Source organism: Arachis hypogaea, chromosome 5 (genome assembly GCF_003086295.3).
Source record: "Arachis hypogaea cultivar Tifrunner chromosome 5, arahy.Tifrunner.gnm2.J5K5, whole genome shotgun sequence".
Lineage (NCBI taxonomy): Eukaryota > Viridiplantae > Streptophyta > Magnoliopsida > Fabales > Fabaceae > Arachis > Arachis hypogaea.
In genome coordinates, this window is record NC_092040.1 from 102,765,349 (window position 1) to 102,782,867 (window position 17,519).

The following is a 17,519-nucleotide window of genomic DNA, read 5'->3' on the forward strand; positions in this document are numbered from 1 at the left end:
CTTCCAACCCTTCAGCTTGCCTTGAACCCTTTCCATAACAGCTCTGAAGTTTTCTTTTTCTAGTTTGATCCAAGATATCTTCCTAGCGCATTATTTTTCTTAAAATCGCATCTGCTGGTAATTCTATATCTGATATCCTTTGGGGTATTTTTGAAAAATACTATAGAGAATTTGTTGGAGTTCACTTTGAGTCCTGCTGCTCTACAAAAATTATTTAGCACTTCTTTGATTAATTCCAATGGTTGAGTTGTTGCCTCTGTAAAAATAAGTAAATCATCAGCGAATATTAGGTGAGAAATACCCACAATATCTCTTTCTATCTTCATAGGCTGCCACGCTCCTCTTTTCACTTTTTGTTCAATGTATTGTGAAATTTTATCCATACAAATAACAAAAAGGTAAGGGGGGAATCCCCTTGTCTAATTCCTCTGGTGGGAGTGAAGCTGTCGATTTTACTCCCATTCCAAAGAATGTTATAGCTCATCGATTCTACTCCTTCCATAATTAGCTTAACCATTTTTGTGGGGAGTTTGAAATCCAATAGCCTTTCTTTCATAAAATTTCAATTTATTCTATCGTAAGCCTTTTCAAAGTCTATCTTCATTGTCATGTAGCTCTTTTTCCCTCTTAGCTTTTTTATTGAGTGCATGAACTCTTTTGCAATTAGGATGTTGTCCTAAATTTTTCTGCCGAAAATGAAACTTGATTGATGTGGGCTGATTCTAGTGTCAAGATGTGGTTTGATTCTTTGCACAATGATTTAGGTTAAGATCTTGAGCCTAACGTTGCAAAGAGCGATGGGTTTGAATTGAGAAACAAGCTCTGGGTGTTTTGTTTTTGGTACAAGAACAATGATAGTAGAATTAGACTCTTTTATGTTTTGTGTGTTGCTCCAACAATCCTTTATGTAATCGCAAACTGAATCTTTGAGGGTTTCCCAGTTGTTTTTGAAGAAAAAGGCTGGGTATCCATCCTCTCCTGGTGTTTTGATTGACCCAATACTAAAAAGCGCTTTCTTAATCTCTTGATTTGTTGGACTCTTTTCATAGCCCTGCAATCAATAGGATCTAAGTCAGGTAGTGTGTTATTTTCAAGGATCAAAGGATAGGTATTTACCTCTTCTTGATATAGGTTTTGAAAGAAGCATGTGATGTGGTCTTTGAGTTGTTATTCATCCATCCAGTTAACATTGTTGTCTCTCAGTTTTATAATTTTATTTTTTCTTCTTCTAATAACCGTCTTGGTGTGATAAAACTTTGTGTTTCTATCCCCCTCAACCGTCTATTGTTCTCTTGATTTCTGTAACCAAAATACCTCCTCTTTGTCTAGGATGTCATTTAACTCCTTGTTCAGAGAGTCTTCTAAGTTGTCTAGAAAAGGATTTCTTCCATAACTTTGGCATCGCTGAATCCCTGAAAGTCTATTGAGAATTCTCCTCTTGTTTCTGAAGATGTTACCGAAAGTGTCTTTATTTCACTTGACAAGCTTTTCTTTAAGATTGTTGAGGTTCTTCGGTAGCCTTTCTTCTGCTTTCTAATTATGCTCCACTAAGGGTTTGAAGTCTAGCTGCATAGTCCACATCATTTCAAATCTAAAGGCCTTCTGTCTTTGTTAGTGGAACTCCCTTCATCAGTTATTGAGAGTGGGTGATAGTCAAAGTTTGTTTTGGGTAGGATCTTAACCAAAGCTTCATGAAATTTAGTTCTCCATGGTGGATTTGAGAGAGCTCTATTAAGCCTTTTGAAAACTCTATCAAGTCCATTCCAAATGGGACCTCTCCACGTGAATCTGGACCCAACAAACTCCAGATCTATTAATCCACATCTATTTATCCAGGAATTAAAGGATCTGTAGGCTTTTTGGTCAATGGGGCTCCCTCCTTTCTTTTCTGAATCTTCCTTGATTTTGTTGAAATCTCCAGTCAAGAGCTAAGGTGATATCATGTTGTTAGCTATTCTCTCGAGAATAGGCCATAGGAGTCTTCTTATAGGAGGTTGGGAACTTGCATACACCGCAGTTAAGAACCAAGAGTCCCTACTGTTGGTTTCAATTTTTGTGTGAATATATTGGTTGTTGGATTCCAAAACCATTATATTGATGTCACTTCTATTCCATCCAATCCAAATACCACCTGCATAGCCTTGTGCTTTCTCCATGATGAAGTTGTTGAAACCTAATTTTCTAATTATACTTTTGGCTTTGTCCCCACTGGTGTTAGTTTTCATAAGAATGGTTATATTTGATCTATTCTACCTCATAAGCTCTTTGAAGGTGTGCCTAAAGGTTTCGCTAGCTGCACCTCTGACGTTTCAAGATAATATAATCATTAAGAAAGGTTGGTTCTTAGTTTAACTGCATTTCTGCAACCTCCATCTCCTCTGGCTCCTTTAGATTATGAGTACTAAAATCCACATCCTTTACCAGGTCGGTGATTTCTCTTTGTATATCTGTTTCCATTTGGTTGATCTGAGCTTCTCTTAGTTCTCTGGGGTCTGGTGGCTTTGCCTCTTTGGGTTGAGCCTGATTTGGATCTCCATGATGTCTTTTTGGTTTTTTGGAGATTGAGAGTCATCATTTTCTGTATTCCATTTTTTTCTGTCTGTGCTTCCTTTAGTTTTTTAAAACTGTAACCTGCTATTCTCGTGAGTGTTGCTTATCTTTTTGGTGTTCTGATATGTGCTTTCTTGGATACTCTTTAGTTGTTGTATCTGCTCTTTTTTTACCTTTTTTGTTTTCTCTTTGCTGTTTTTCTCTATGTATATGGCTGATTGTTGTGCTGTATTTTTGCTTTTGTGGTTCCTTCCTTGTTTTGAAGTAGTTATTGTATTATGGTCTCTTTGTGTGTTTTCCTCCTCCTATGCTTCCTTGTCATTCTCTGTTTCTTCTACTTCAAGTGCACTGAATCTGGATTTATTCATCTTTAAAATCTCATTTTCTTTGCTATTACTAGTTCCAGCTCCATGTTTTTCTTCTTCTTTCTTGTTTCTTTTTTGCCTTTGGATGACCATCCATGGTCCATAGTTGTTGTTATCTTGTTGAACGATTTCCTTCCCTCTTTTGGAAGTCTTTGGCTCATCTTTCCTTTGCTCAAGTCTAATGGTCTTCTCTGCCACCATATTTTTTTCTTGGTTAGCCTTATCTCTTTCTTGGTTTTGTTTTTTGGTCTCTTGCTCCTTTAAGCTTTACCATATTTGACAATTTTTTTGGCTCATGATCAATTCTTCCGCAAATAAATCAGATTTGATGGATTCCTTCGTATTCTACTTGATACATTTTGTCATTGACCATGTATTTTCCCATTAAAGGCTTAGTTAGATCAACCTCCACACAAAGTCTAACAAATTTACTTCTACATAAGTGTGATGTGTTATAATCAACTTTGCAAGTTCTTCCAATGAGATCTCCTATTTTTCTTAAATTTTTATCATTGTAGAGCTCTATAGGAAGTCCCAGTAATCTGATCCATGCAGTAATTTTGTCTATATATGTCAGGAGGGGGATTAAAATTGGGTTCCCAGAGTCTGACCGCGGGATAATGGTCGTAGATCTTCCATGGTCCCTCCAATAGAACATGATCTAAATCCTCTTCTGCATAGAACTTAACCAAGTAGAACTCATTACCCAGGTCTATGACGTCTAGGTCTCCAAATCTACCCCACATTGTCTGTATTCTCCTTTTCATGATAGCATAGCTAATTTTCTTTCCCAAAAGTTTCACAATCAAGAATTTCCACCAAGGTTTCCATAGTTCTTTCTTTGCACTTTCATTGATCACGATGTTGAAAAGGCCGTCCCCCATATCGACTACTTCTATCTCTGATTTTCCAGCTTTTTTTTTGAATCTCCTCTCCTTCATTTTCTTCTTCTCTGGGACAGTATCCTGAATGTTGCCCATATCCTTCTCTTCAGATTTTCCATCATCTTCCATCGAATATGGAGCGTGTACCGCCCCTGTTACCATGTCTGCATAAGTTTTGGTTCTTCCTGTTTCTTCAATCTGTTCCATCCAATCTTCAACTCACAGCACAAGAATTGTTGTCCCTGAGAAGCCTTCTTCTCCTTTTTTAACTTTCTTCTTGTTTCCTTGTTGCAGGTCTCAGTCTTGGGGCTGTGGGTCATGCTCATTTTAGGCCTTTTTCGGCTGTTCATTGCCGGCCATGAGCCTCTGGTTGCAGGCAAAAGACACAATTGTACGGTGAGAAAAATGTGTAATGTGTAACAGTTCTTTTTTTTCTTTCAATTATTCCGGTGCATAAATGTGCTCTCTAATTACTTTTTTTTACTCATTGTCATTATTTAAGGAGTATTAACACATTAATATATTTGTTAATTCAGTATCGAAAAAAACTTAAAGGATCATTATGGATCTCAGAGTTTAATTTCAAATACTATAATCAGTGACGGACCCAACAAATTTTAGGAATGAGGGTAAAAATATATATACTAAAATAAGTTTTGTTGAACATTATTAATTATATAAAGATATAAAAATAAAAAATATTAATGAACACTTTTATTCTTAAAATACTATTCATTATATATAATTTATAAAAAATATTTTTTATTTCTAAAACTTGAACTTAAAATATTTTAATTAAATTATAGATAACTTGTTATCTTAACTAATTTTTTTATACACATTTAATAATAAAAAACTGACTCAATTGGCACATTAGCAACTAATGATACACCAGTATTTATAATTTAAAACTAGAATTATATATAAATACTAGAAGAATTAAATCTGTATATAAAAGTCTGTTTATATAAAATAATAGAACCTTAATTTACAATTTTTTTCGTTCTTTCTTTTTAAAATAATTAAATTTGTTATATATTTTTTAATTTAATTTTGATATAGTGTTAGATGAAAGATTTTGTTTATCTGTTTAATTATGTATTATAATTAAATATTTTGTCATTACTATTATCAAAAATAAAAAATATATTCTAAATTAGTAAATTAATTAATTCATTTTAAAATTTTATGTGCAACACAGGTACATATAATAGAACAAAAAATAAAAACAAGTAATAAAGATGACTAAATTGAGAATAAAATAAAATATATAAAATCATTAAGAGAATAAAATATTAAATTAATACCTAAACTATAATTGTTTAAATTAAAATTTGTAATTGTAAATATCAAAAAGAGAAACAATTAAATTGAAAGATACATCGAATCATAGAAAGTTATATAAAAAAATATGGAGAATTTAAAATTTATCTTTTCATGAACAAAAGATGATTACTAGATAAGGAATAGAAAAAGAATGTTAAAAATATAAAAATAAAAAAAGAATTTAATAGAATAAAGGAGTGACAGCACAAAAACTAAATTTAATTATGTTAAATAACAATCAAAATAATAAAAAAATTTATTTATAGTGAGATCATTTAAAATTTGAAGTAGAAACACATTATATATAATAATTTAAAAAAAAATTCAGTGAGGACAAGTGCCCTTTCATAGTTCTTAATGAGTCCGCACTTGACTATAATAGTACAATTAAAATTTTATAAACTAAATTAGTAAAAATCGTAAATATAAAATGTTATTATAAAAATTTAGTCGATTGTGTTAAGTTTATGGCTAAATGGAAACTAAATCTTTAATTTAACCTTTTTAATATATGAACAATAAGTTTTTCATCATAATTAAATATTTATAGATCATTAAAAAAATTTGACACATAAATTGTTATGCTAATTATGGTTACCTTAACAAAAAAAATTATGTGTTTTTTTTAATTAATCAAATGTCAATTTCTTAGTCAATCGATTAATTAAAGAGGTTAAGCACATTAACTGAATTAGTTTCTAATAAATTTTAAAGTAATCTTTAAGTTGAACAATATATCATTTATTTAAATTAGTTCTCTCCAGAAAAAAAAAAATACAATTTTCAAAAATTATTCTAATCTGAATTATATATCACTTATTTAAAATTAAAATAATTAAAAATTATGTATATATTGCACACTAATTTAACTACTATCTTAGTCGAATTCAAAAAATAATGTGAAAGAATTTTTAAGTTATAATTCAAATATTAGTTTTTTCAAAGTCTTTTTTCAATGGCCATAATTTTTTTTTTCCGGTATCATAAAATCATCAATAACATTTGAGACTTTTCCCTCCCTTTCTCTGGGTGTGCGCGCATTCACGCGTATGTGCTCGTACGCAATAAGAGTATTTACTGACTAGATTGACTTAGACTCGGATAGGTTTGAGGTTAAATTTGATCCACTTGAACCAACATTTAAGAAATATGTTAGGGGGTTAATTAGATCATGCACACCACATCCATGTTGTTGCTATATAAGTTATTTTTCCTCTTTGAGATTTCATTTCTTATTGTTCACAAATGATATTTTATTGCTGATGATTTGCTTTTATAAATGTTATTTTATTGGTTTACATTTTTTGAAAATATAAATTTTTTAAAACTACGTCTATTTTATTTTAATAGTATAGATTATACACGGTATAAAAGATTTATAAAATCAAACTACTTTTATAAAAAAAAATCGTAAATTAACAAAAGTACTCTCTAATGACTAAAAAGATCAATATATCTGTAGAAAAAAAATTAAATTATAAGATTTTTAGTTATTATTTTTATATGAAAAAGTCTAATCTTTTATTAATAATTAATTTTAACATTCGTTATCTAAAATTTAAAACAATTTAACGTGTATACTTTTATATTTAATTAGGTGTTAACTGTTAAGTCCGTTGCACAAACAAAAATAATTAGTTTTTATATATACTTGTTATTTAAAAATAATATTTTTTTCTCTCGATGTATATAAAAATATAATTAGATATTAGCATAAAAAATCATACTGATAGTTATAAAATTAATTCAAAATTAATTTTTTTAAAATAATTGAATCTTGATTCTAACTTTTAATTATAACATTAGTATTCTCTCAAAATTATATGTAATAAATATTTGAAAAAAGAGAAATAAAAATATAGATTATAAAGATAAGCGGTAAAAATTTAAAACTAAATAAAAAGCTAAAAAACTATATATATAATAACAATAATAATATTTTTTATTTAAATGATATTATTTTGTTAATTTTGTTTTCTGTAGAAAAGAAGGATAGAAAAAATAGAGAATGACTGAATGAGAGAAAAGAGAGAGAAAGATAAAGATGAAGAATGAGAGTGAGAGTGAGAGTTTGTTAATTTTGGAAGAAAATTTTTTATTGTAATTATAAAAAAATATCAAATGTCATATTTTGATTTGTCAAATTACTAATATAAAATATAAATTATATATAGAGTAAAAATAGTAGAGAAAAATAGAAAAATTGAGAGAGGTAGATAAGAGAATTTAGAAAGGGAGTTTATTAATTTAAAAAAAAATAATTTCTCTCAATTTTAATAAGAGAGTGTCATGTGACACATTTGATTATTAAATTAAATAGTAATATATGATACATAATATATGTATATTTCAATTTCAATTTTAATATTTCAATTTTAATTTTAATGCAACTAAAGAATGTCATATTGCATATTTTGATTGTCAAATTAATAATTAATCATTGATATTGATAATGATATATAAAATAGATAGAGTGGTTGATGAAATGAGAGAAATAGAAAAAGGAAGAAGGAAGAGAGGAGAACTCTTTAATTTTGGAGGGAAATATTTGATTTTAATTACATTGAGGGAGTGACATGTGGCACATTTTGGTTGTAAAATTAGTAAAGAGGAAGGAAGAATTCTTTAATTTTAAAGAAAAATATTTAATTTCAATTACAATGAAAAAGTAATATGTAGCACATTTTGATTGTAAAATTAGTAAAGAGAAGTAGAAAATTTCTTAATTTTAAAGAAAAAGATTTAATTTCAATTAGAATGAAAAAATAACATATAACACATTTTAACTCTAAAATTAGAGATATATAATATATTAGTCTTATATAATACTTTCGTAGTGAGTGTTAATTTGTATTGCGTCAAATCACAATGATCTATTAGGTAGCGTTTGTTTTCGGGTACTGAGACTGAGACTGAGAGACTGAGACTCAGTATCGTGTTTGTTAGTTCAGAGACTAGTACTAAAATTTCTGTCTCTGTCTCCAAAATTTCAGTATTTCAGTACCTCCAAAAAGTAGGGACACAGGGGACTGAAATTTTTAGAGATGAAGACTGAAACTTTAATAACATTTTATACCTAAAATACTTTCATTTCAATTAATTAATTCCAATTTTACCCTTTATGCAAATTAAATTAGAGTTTCATTCTTGTTTCAATTCCTATCTCCCATTTTGCACCAAACAAAATACTGAGATTTGTTTCAATTCCTGTCTCTTAGTCTCTGTCTCTCAGTCTCAGTCTTTCTGTCTCTGTCTCTCCACCAAACGCTACCTTACATTCTCTGTAGTGTATTGTGCATTCCATTTGTGCCTGAGTTCCATTTTTATTATCCGATTTGTGTTTAGTGTTTAATGAGATTCAAAACATAATTTATATTTGTTACTTCTAATTTTAGGATAAAATTATGTAATATTAATTATAATCTGATTCGTGCATTTGTTCTCTATGAAAATTATGAAATTAGAAAAAAAATATTAAGATCTATAAAATTGAAAACCATGAAGAGATTCAAGCCTCAAATCATATATAATTAGATTTGATTTTTATTTGGTCTAGACTCAATATAGTCATTACTTGAAAATTTTAGATTTTATTAGGTTTAGGACTAGGTTAAAGGATAAAAACTAGACCTAATAAAAATTTAGGGTTGGATCTAAATTAGAACAAATCTCGTTTTACCGGACTCATGAACATTATTAGCTCGCAAGAGAATGTATTATCAAAATCCTTGAGTTGTTTCTTCAACTCCTTAAGTTCTGGAAGTGTCATCCTATAAGGTGTTGAGGCAAGCGGTTTTACTCCTGACTCCAGTTAAATTTTGTGGTCCACCTTTCTCCTAAATGGTAGTTATTTTAGCATCTCGAGAGGCATCACATCCTTATTTTTTTCAAAGACTTCCTTAATTTTAAGAGGAATATCTTCTCTTTTAGATGTTGATTCCTCTTATAATAGAGTCAAATATATAATCTCTTCCTTCTTGAACCCTTTCTAGAGTTGCATAGCAAAAAGTATCAGTAGTCCTCCAGTTTTAGAGACTGTAGGGATCATGCATGGAGACCATTTATCCATGACGCATACTATTTCCTAGTATGACATAGGTATTATATTTCTCTTCCTTTGCAAATCGAGGTCAATGACTATTTTGAAATCATCCATAGGTGCTATTGAGAAATCCACAAGGTCATTCCAAGAACCAAGAGTCATCTCAACCCCTTTTTGCTACTCCCTTAAAGGGTTCACCCTTAGTATTCACGGGTTTGAACCAGCCATTCTTTTTGGTAATTTTCAACCCAAGCCTTTTTACTTTATCAGGCGTGATGAAGTTGTCTGTAGCATCAGTGTTGATAATAGCCATGATAAATTTTTCATTGATAAAGGCTTTGACATACATCAAGCCTTTCTTTTTTGCAGTGCTTGCCTCTTTGTCCTTCATAGCATTAATGAGTTGGATAGATCCAACACACTCAATTACTTGAGAATGAGCCTCTCGTTCCTCAGTGATAGATGTCAGAGTTCCTAACTTGGGATAGTCCTTCATTTGGTGTGGTCCCTTGCACATGAAGCATCCTCATTTGGGCACGAAAGCCTTCTTCTGTTCCTTGTACTCTTTTTTTGAAGAGTATTTTCCTTCTTGTTTGATTGAGAAACTCTTCTTCTTGTCTCCCTCACCTTTAGTAAAACTAAGTTTGGAGGAAGACTTGGGTTTAGAGTCTCCTCTATGATACTCAGTGAGTGATTCGGCCACCACGATGGCTTCATCGACATCCTTAATATTCATTTTTTGTAGTTCTTGCTTTGCCTAGGGTTGGAGTCCATCAATGAAGAAGAACAATGCATCCTCTGATGCTAAGTTGGGGATTTGAAGCGTGAGAGTAGTGAACTCCTTTACGTAGTTGCTAATCATACTCTTGTGCTTCAACTCCCTCAACTTATTCCTTGCTTCATAAACCACATTCTTAGAAAAGAATTGTCTTTTCAACTCCTTTTTGAAATCTTTTCATGTGGCTATGTTGCAAGTACCCTTCTTCATATCTACGCATTTTCTCCTCCACCATAAAGTAGCATTATCAGAAAAGTAGAGAGCTACATTGTATACCTTTATTGCTTCTTTGACCATCCCTTAGCCTTCAAAGTGTCTCTCCATTTGCCATAGGAAGTTCTCCACCTCTCGAGCCTCCCTCACGCCCTTGAACTCCTTTGGCTTTGAGAGACCAATCTTTGTTGTCTCCCTTATAATGGTTGATCGGTATTTTGCCTCCTCAAACCAAACTCGAACTTTCTCAAATAACTTAAAGAAATTCTCAAGCTTCTCTTTGATTTTGAGCATGATTTCTTGGAAAGCATATAGTTCTCCTAACACGTAAGTCTCGAGAGTCTCTAACATAGAAACTCTCTCTTTAAAGAAGTTAGAGTCCTTACCTCTAGGCTCACTTGAAAAACGGGCCTTCTTGCCTCTTTATTGAGAAGGTAATGTGTGAGCATTTTGTACCCTTTTTCATAGCATTTTCTTAGTGTTTTTTGTTATATTTTATTAAGTTTTAGTATGTTTTAGTGTAAAATTAATTTTTTAGATGCTACTTTGAGTTTTTGTGTTATTTTTATGATTTTGGGTGATTTTTGGGCAAATTTGGCAGAATCTTATTCAGAGACAAAGAAAGGATAGCAGATGTTGTCAATCCTGACCTCAGTGCATTCCAACGAGCATATCCTGAGCTATATAGGTCCAATTGGCACGATCTTAGTAGCGTTGGAAAGCTAACTTCTAGATCTTTTTAGGAATATATGATAATCTATACTTCTTTTCTAGAATGACTGCCAAAACTGGCATTAAACATCTATTTCTGGCGTTTAACTCCCAAGAAAGACTGACCTCCCAAGTTGAACGCCCAAAACTGGCGTTCAACGACAGCCAGGGAGCAGAAGCCAGCGAATTCACCCCCTTTTCAGCATTCAACTCCCATATTCCAAGTTGAACGCCAGGCTTGACCGAAGTACACAACCAAAGTGGGCCCAAAGTGGATTTTAGCGCTCCTTAGCTTATCTAGTCTTATCTTTGTGACTTTTAAATTTAAATTAACATCTTTTAGGGTTAGTATTTCACTATTTAAAGAGAACATCACTTAGGTTTTGGGCCTTAACATTCAGATTACTTCAGATCTTCTTTTACCTTTGTAAAGCATGAGTAACTAAACTTCCTGGTTAAGGTTAGGAGCTCTGCTTATTTCTATAGATTAATACTATTACTCTTCTACTTCAATTAATGTTTAATTCAATTCTAAGGTGTTGTTTTCGTTCTTAATCTTATGAATCTGGGGTGGAGCGACAGTATGACCTCTTGTTCTACATGAGAACTTGTGATTCTCGACAGAGTTATCTCGCTTGGGCTACAACTTGAAAGTACTCCTCCTAAATCACAATTTATTTGGGCTAATTAGATATGTGACATATAATCTGGTTAGCTTTGGGTAATTGAGATTTTTGTGGTACTAAACTAGATTTCTGAGCTTCACCCTCTGATCTGAAAGAATTGACCTTGTTTGTGGCATTTTGTAAGATCAGGAGAGATTAACTCACTAAGATATTAGGCTTTAATCACTAATGGTTTGTCATGGAATGAATCACTCATCGTTGGAATAGTGAGTAAGAAGTATTAATTCAGAAAGATGAGCACCTGCGAGGCCTTAATTGCTTTCACATATTATCTCTTTATCAATATTTAATTGCTTTTCTTTACTTTCTTGTTTTATGCGAATTCAACAACAACAACTCTTTTTCTATTTGCCTGACTAAGTTCTGTAAGACAACTATTGCTTGCTCAATCCAAATATCCTCGTGGGATCGACCCTCACTTATCTGAGGTATTACTTGGACGACCCGGTGTACTTGTCCGTGAAGTCGTGCGAGTTAAATTTTTGCGCACTAGAAGGAATAGTATCCCTTCTCCTTTGAGACTTAACATACTCAATGGTTACACTAGAAGTCATACCCACAAAACACTTATGCTCCCTCTCGAACCTTGCTCTGATGCCAAATTGTCACAGCTTTGGACACACTCTAATGCTATTGTGTCGACACTCGGACTTATTCGACATCTTGAGCTAAGACCAAGTCAGCCTAACCATCATTATTTAGCAAGAAAGCTAAAAACACAAGAGAACACAAGCGAAAGAAAATTTCAGTGGAAAGAACACTTTATTACTCAAGTGTTTGTTACAAATGATTCACGTACTCTCAAACTCTAACTCTCAGCTCCTATTTATAGCCATCCACCTCCTTAATGGATGGTTAGGATTAAATCTAATCAACAATCCAGATTAATTATCCAGAACCTTCATTATAAATATCTATCCTACCACAACTTTTAAAATACTTCTAGATTATTCCATACTACTCTTCATATATATATATATATATATATATATATATATATATATATATATATATATATATATATATATATATATATATATACTCTTCTAGAATACTCTATGACCTTCCAGAGACTTCTAAAATTTTCTAAGGTCTTCTGAGACCTTATAGGACATTCTAGAACATTCCAAAACTATCTAAAACATTCTTAAACACTCCAAAAAACTATACAAATATCGTGATTCTAAAATTTTCCGTGACAGGCAGCCCTCCTAATAGAGAACCTTGAAGAGAATACTAGAGTAGGGGTGACAATGGGTAGGGTAGGGTAGGGCAGGGTTTGGAGCCAAACCTAACCCTACCTGCGAATTGAGAATGTTTCAACCCTGACCCTACTCGTTATTAATCCGCGGGTACCTGATCATACTCGCGGGTTACAAAAAAGATGTAATATTATTATATAATTTGATGATAATTTAAAATATAATTGACTTTTATATAAAAAGAAAAGTATTAAATTATCAATTGATGATCTTTTTTTAGTGGCTAATGATCTTTTGCATTTAGTGAGAGGTCTTTGATTTAACATTCACTTAAAACATATTTTTATATAAGTATATAACATATACATATATCTGGTGCATGTTGATGGGGTAGAGTTGAGGCTCAACCCACACCCTACCCGACTCGCATCCTACCCTATTTGTTACGGATCGAGTTGGCAGCCCTACCCGACCGGGTGGGATCAGGTGGGTACCCGTGGATAAAATGCATGTTGCCACCCCTAAACTAGAGAGAGAAGAGATGCTTTAGCTATGGCGGGATTGAAATATAAATATTGATGTGAGATAAGACCAGAGTGTTAAGGAGTTTGAGTAATTGTAAAAAATTAAATACTGAAGTAGATTCTTGATCATTTAAAATAAAAAATTAGATATATAAATCCTTACTTCAATTAAAGTTGAGATAATACTCGATTTGGTTTCTAAACTTGCATGCAAGTCTCAATTTAGTCCATAAAATTTCAATTGCCTTTATTTAGTCTCCAAGCTTTGTGAACATAACTCGTGTTAGTCCTTGAAACAATTTTCAACGTACAAATGTTAACGGAACACTATCGTGAACAGCCGGATGCCACACTAAATTTTGTAAAATGATGTTTTAGTTTTGGCACTTAAATAACCCAAAAACAACATCGTAAATGGTATTTATTAAAATTTTATCTAACAAAATAAGTGATATGATGCCGTTTTTGAGCTATTTAAATGCCAAAACCAAAACTGCATCATTTTACAAGTTTTAACGTGACATCTGATAGTCTATAACAACGCTCCATTAACATTTTTATACTAAAAATTGTCTTAGGGATTAATATGAGGCACGTTTATAAACTTTAGGAATTAAATAAAGGCAATTAAAACCTCAAAAACTAAATTGAGACTCGCATATAAATTTAAAAACCAAATTAAATATTTAAAGTTTTGTTTTTCAACATGTTTTTCATTTTTCTATAATGACACTTGAGAGACCTATTGTACCCTACCTAAATCACAACTTTTTCTTTTTTATGACAAGACTATAAGTAGATGGTTTGATTATTATAATCCATTTATCTGGTGAAATAAGTAAAGCTTTTTGTTGTTGTTGCTGTTGTTGAAATGCGCAATGCTCTACCATCACTAAGCGTTAGTACAACCCATTTGATATATTATTATTCCAGACAGAAAAAGTCCATATATGTGATGCCAATTTCATGGCTCCACCATTTTTTTGGGCCTTGAAAGGTTGCACAATTTAAGAATATCACAATCTTCCGTATCCGATTTTGTTCCAACAAAAACTTTATTATGCTACTTATTTAACTAAACAATTTCTGCAGCTACAGAAGCTTAGCATGTGATGGGGATCACGCAAGAATAAGAGCAACTTTATTAGTTATAGTAGGAAGAGGTACACAGGGCAAAAGAAAAAGGGATATGATATCATTTTTTCAAAAAAAATTATTATTATTATTATTATAAAAGAATATGTGTTTAACCTTAATAATATTGAGATTTTTTTTGAAACTATAAATATTCTTATAGCTTTCCTTTTAGATTTAGCTTTTTTCTTTTATATATATGGAAAATGAAAAGAGAAATGGATCAAATCCAAATAATTAATTTATAATATAAGAACTAACATTATAATATTGGCAGATGTGGTGTCAATGAGAGTTGGCTGACTTAGTCAGCAATTTTTTTTTTCTTCTGTCTATCAACAAGTCACTATCACTGGTTAACTAATGGTTTGAGGAGATAACAAATACCATTATTTCTCAAAAAAAAAAAAGGGGTTAATTTAATAGTTTGGTTTCAGGACTGTTACATCATTACCGACCAGATAATAAAAAACAGTGAGATTAGGTTTGACATAAGTTGCAAAACACAGAACAATGAAGCTCATAAGAATATATATAGGAAAAGTATAGGTGAACATTAAACCACTAGCTTAATTAGCTTGCTACAAAAAATGGTTTTTTCTTCTTCTTTTCTCAAATCTTAATTTTAATATTTAAAAATTAAAAATAGTGATGTGAAATAGAAATAAATAAAATCTTCAAAAAACTAAACGATAATCATTACCGGCTACAAGCCTACAACATATTAGTTGGAAATAAAACAATGTATATATATATGTTTTTATTGTGCGTAATATTTTTTAGTCTGATAGATTAATGACTAATTTGATACAGATTTAAGTTTCATTTAAAAGTTTATTATTAACTAATAAGTTATTGTATATACAAGACAAAACCTACGACATTAATTTAAACGGACGAATAAACTGACTACTTAACCAATACAAATTAGTTAAACAATGTATATATTATGTCAACCACTTATGTAGTTATAATATAATGGAACTTGGGGGAAATGGGGCCAAATGTTTAGGTTAAAGGGATATGATTTGTTATAATATAATCGTAACACTTTATGCAGTGCTTGTAGCATTGTCTTCCATGACTTGCTTGTTGTAAATGCTTCCCATGCATGTGTGTTGTGTAGTTGAGATGCAACATGGATCCACTACTGCCACTTTCACTTGGGACACTAAAAAAGATTCCTATTTTTTTTATGGAATTCGGATATTCCTTTTATTCTCACAAATTGTAGGATCATCCACCAATGCCAATGATATACCTCCCCAGTCCCCACTTCCCTACACACACATATATGCTTAAAAATAAACGTTAAATTATTCTTCAATTAAATTATTTTTTAAGTTTCTATAATTTTATTAAAATTATAATTAAATTTTTATAACTTAAAAATTTTTATACAAACAATGATGTGATTTAAAAAAAACGATAAATAAGTCTTTAATTTTTTATTTTGAAGATAAATAAATTTTTAATTAATTAAAAATACAAAAAACATCTTTTATTTTTTAAAAGTGAGACATTTAAATTTTTTTAATAAACCTATTTGTTTTTATATATTTTAAACGAAAAAAAACTTAAATATCTCATATTTAAAAGATAAATAATATTTTATATTTTTAATTAATAAAAAATTTATGTATCTTTAAATTAAAAAAATCAGGAATCTATTTATATTTTTTCTCACTGCGATTCTTAACACAGACAGGACATAGGACAACACAACTCTTAACATTATTGTTATCTTGAGATAAAACAATTCTTCTGTCAAATATTAATAGAAATTAATTTAATGACTATTTTATTTGTATCTAAGAAAAATCATTTACAAAAGAGTAGAGAAGATTAAAAATATTAATTATTTAATAATATTAACTAAACATTTAAAAAAAATCCTTATATAATGTTTCTGAATTATTTTTTATATAAATTTTTTCTATAGTTATAAATTTCGTAGTTAATATTTCTAAATTAGTTTTCCAAGAAAATTATGTTTCTAGACTCTAGTCACACTTATATAATGCTTGAAAATTAGTTTTCATCAAAAAAGGAAAATGTTCAAGCATCCACACTTCTTCCATCCTGATGAAGAAATAAGTTAGTCGCAACAAATTGTTGAAAACGAAACCATAAGAAAAGAAATGTTTCCTCTATATATAAATAAAATGACTAAATTATTTTAATTTTTAAAAATAAATTAAAATCATATTAATTTTCAAAATCCAAATGGATTTCCTAAATTATTGTAAATTTCATTTGTTATTGGAATTAAATAATTTAATAATTTGTTTTACGTAAAAAAAATGCCAGAAGAAACAATTTTCATCTTCCACCAAAACATGGAATTCTAGAATCAATGGGAGGAAGAAAAATTCAATTATTTTCAGCTGTTTGAAATGATAATAAATATTTTATACAGGAAAGAAACCAAGCCGAAATTGCCATGTTCATTTAATCTTTTAGTCTTCTCTAGCTAGCTATCTCTTTTTATGTGAAACCTTTGAAATTATGCAAGATTTCTAGAGAAAGACAAAATTATCACTTTCCAATTTAATCAGAAGATAGTCAAAATACATTTTTTCTCAGAAAAAGGGTCTCGATTGATGAGATCGCAATCCGTCCAAATTTTAAGCTCAAAGATAAAGGATTATAAATTATGGTTGCGGCTTTGCACTAAAGTAGTTGTGGTATGAAACTTTTGTGTTTTTATCTTGAACTAACAAAATCTATTGCAGCTTATACGATCGGATTAATTAGATGCATACTTCACTCTGATATTTTAAAAATCTGAAACTAACTTCAAATTAATTGAAAATAAATTGAATTATATCAGATTGATTCAATATATAATTAGTATATAAATTTTTTAAATTTTATATGATAAATTAATAAAATATTACTTGTAAAAGATTAAATTTAATAAATATCATATAATATTTATATCAAAATAAAATATTAATTAAATTATAAAAATATAATATCTTATTACTTATTTTATTTTAGAATATATATTTCAATTATAGAATAAGACTTTAGACTAAATTAGATTTATTCAAAATATAATCGAAAAATGATCTCGAATCCAACAAAAATGTTTTAGGTGT

At 30.2% G+C, this 17,519-nt stretch overlaps 1 long non-coding RNA gene across 1 annotated transcript; it reads left to right on the plus strand.

The window, feature by feature from the left end:
• The first annotated feature begins 318 nt into the window (after window positions 1-318).
• On the plus strand, window positions 319-14,589 carry LOC140184747 (uncharacterized). Its single transcript, XR_011882361.1, has 3 exons — window positions 319-2,335; window positions 4,094-4,195; window positions 14,374-14,589. It is a non-coding gene; the product is annotated as an uncharacterized lncRNA (long non-coding RNA).
• Window positions 14,590-17,519: the final 2,930 nt, after the last annotated feature.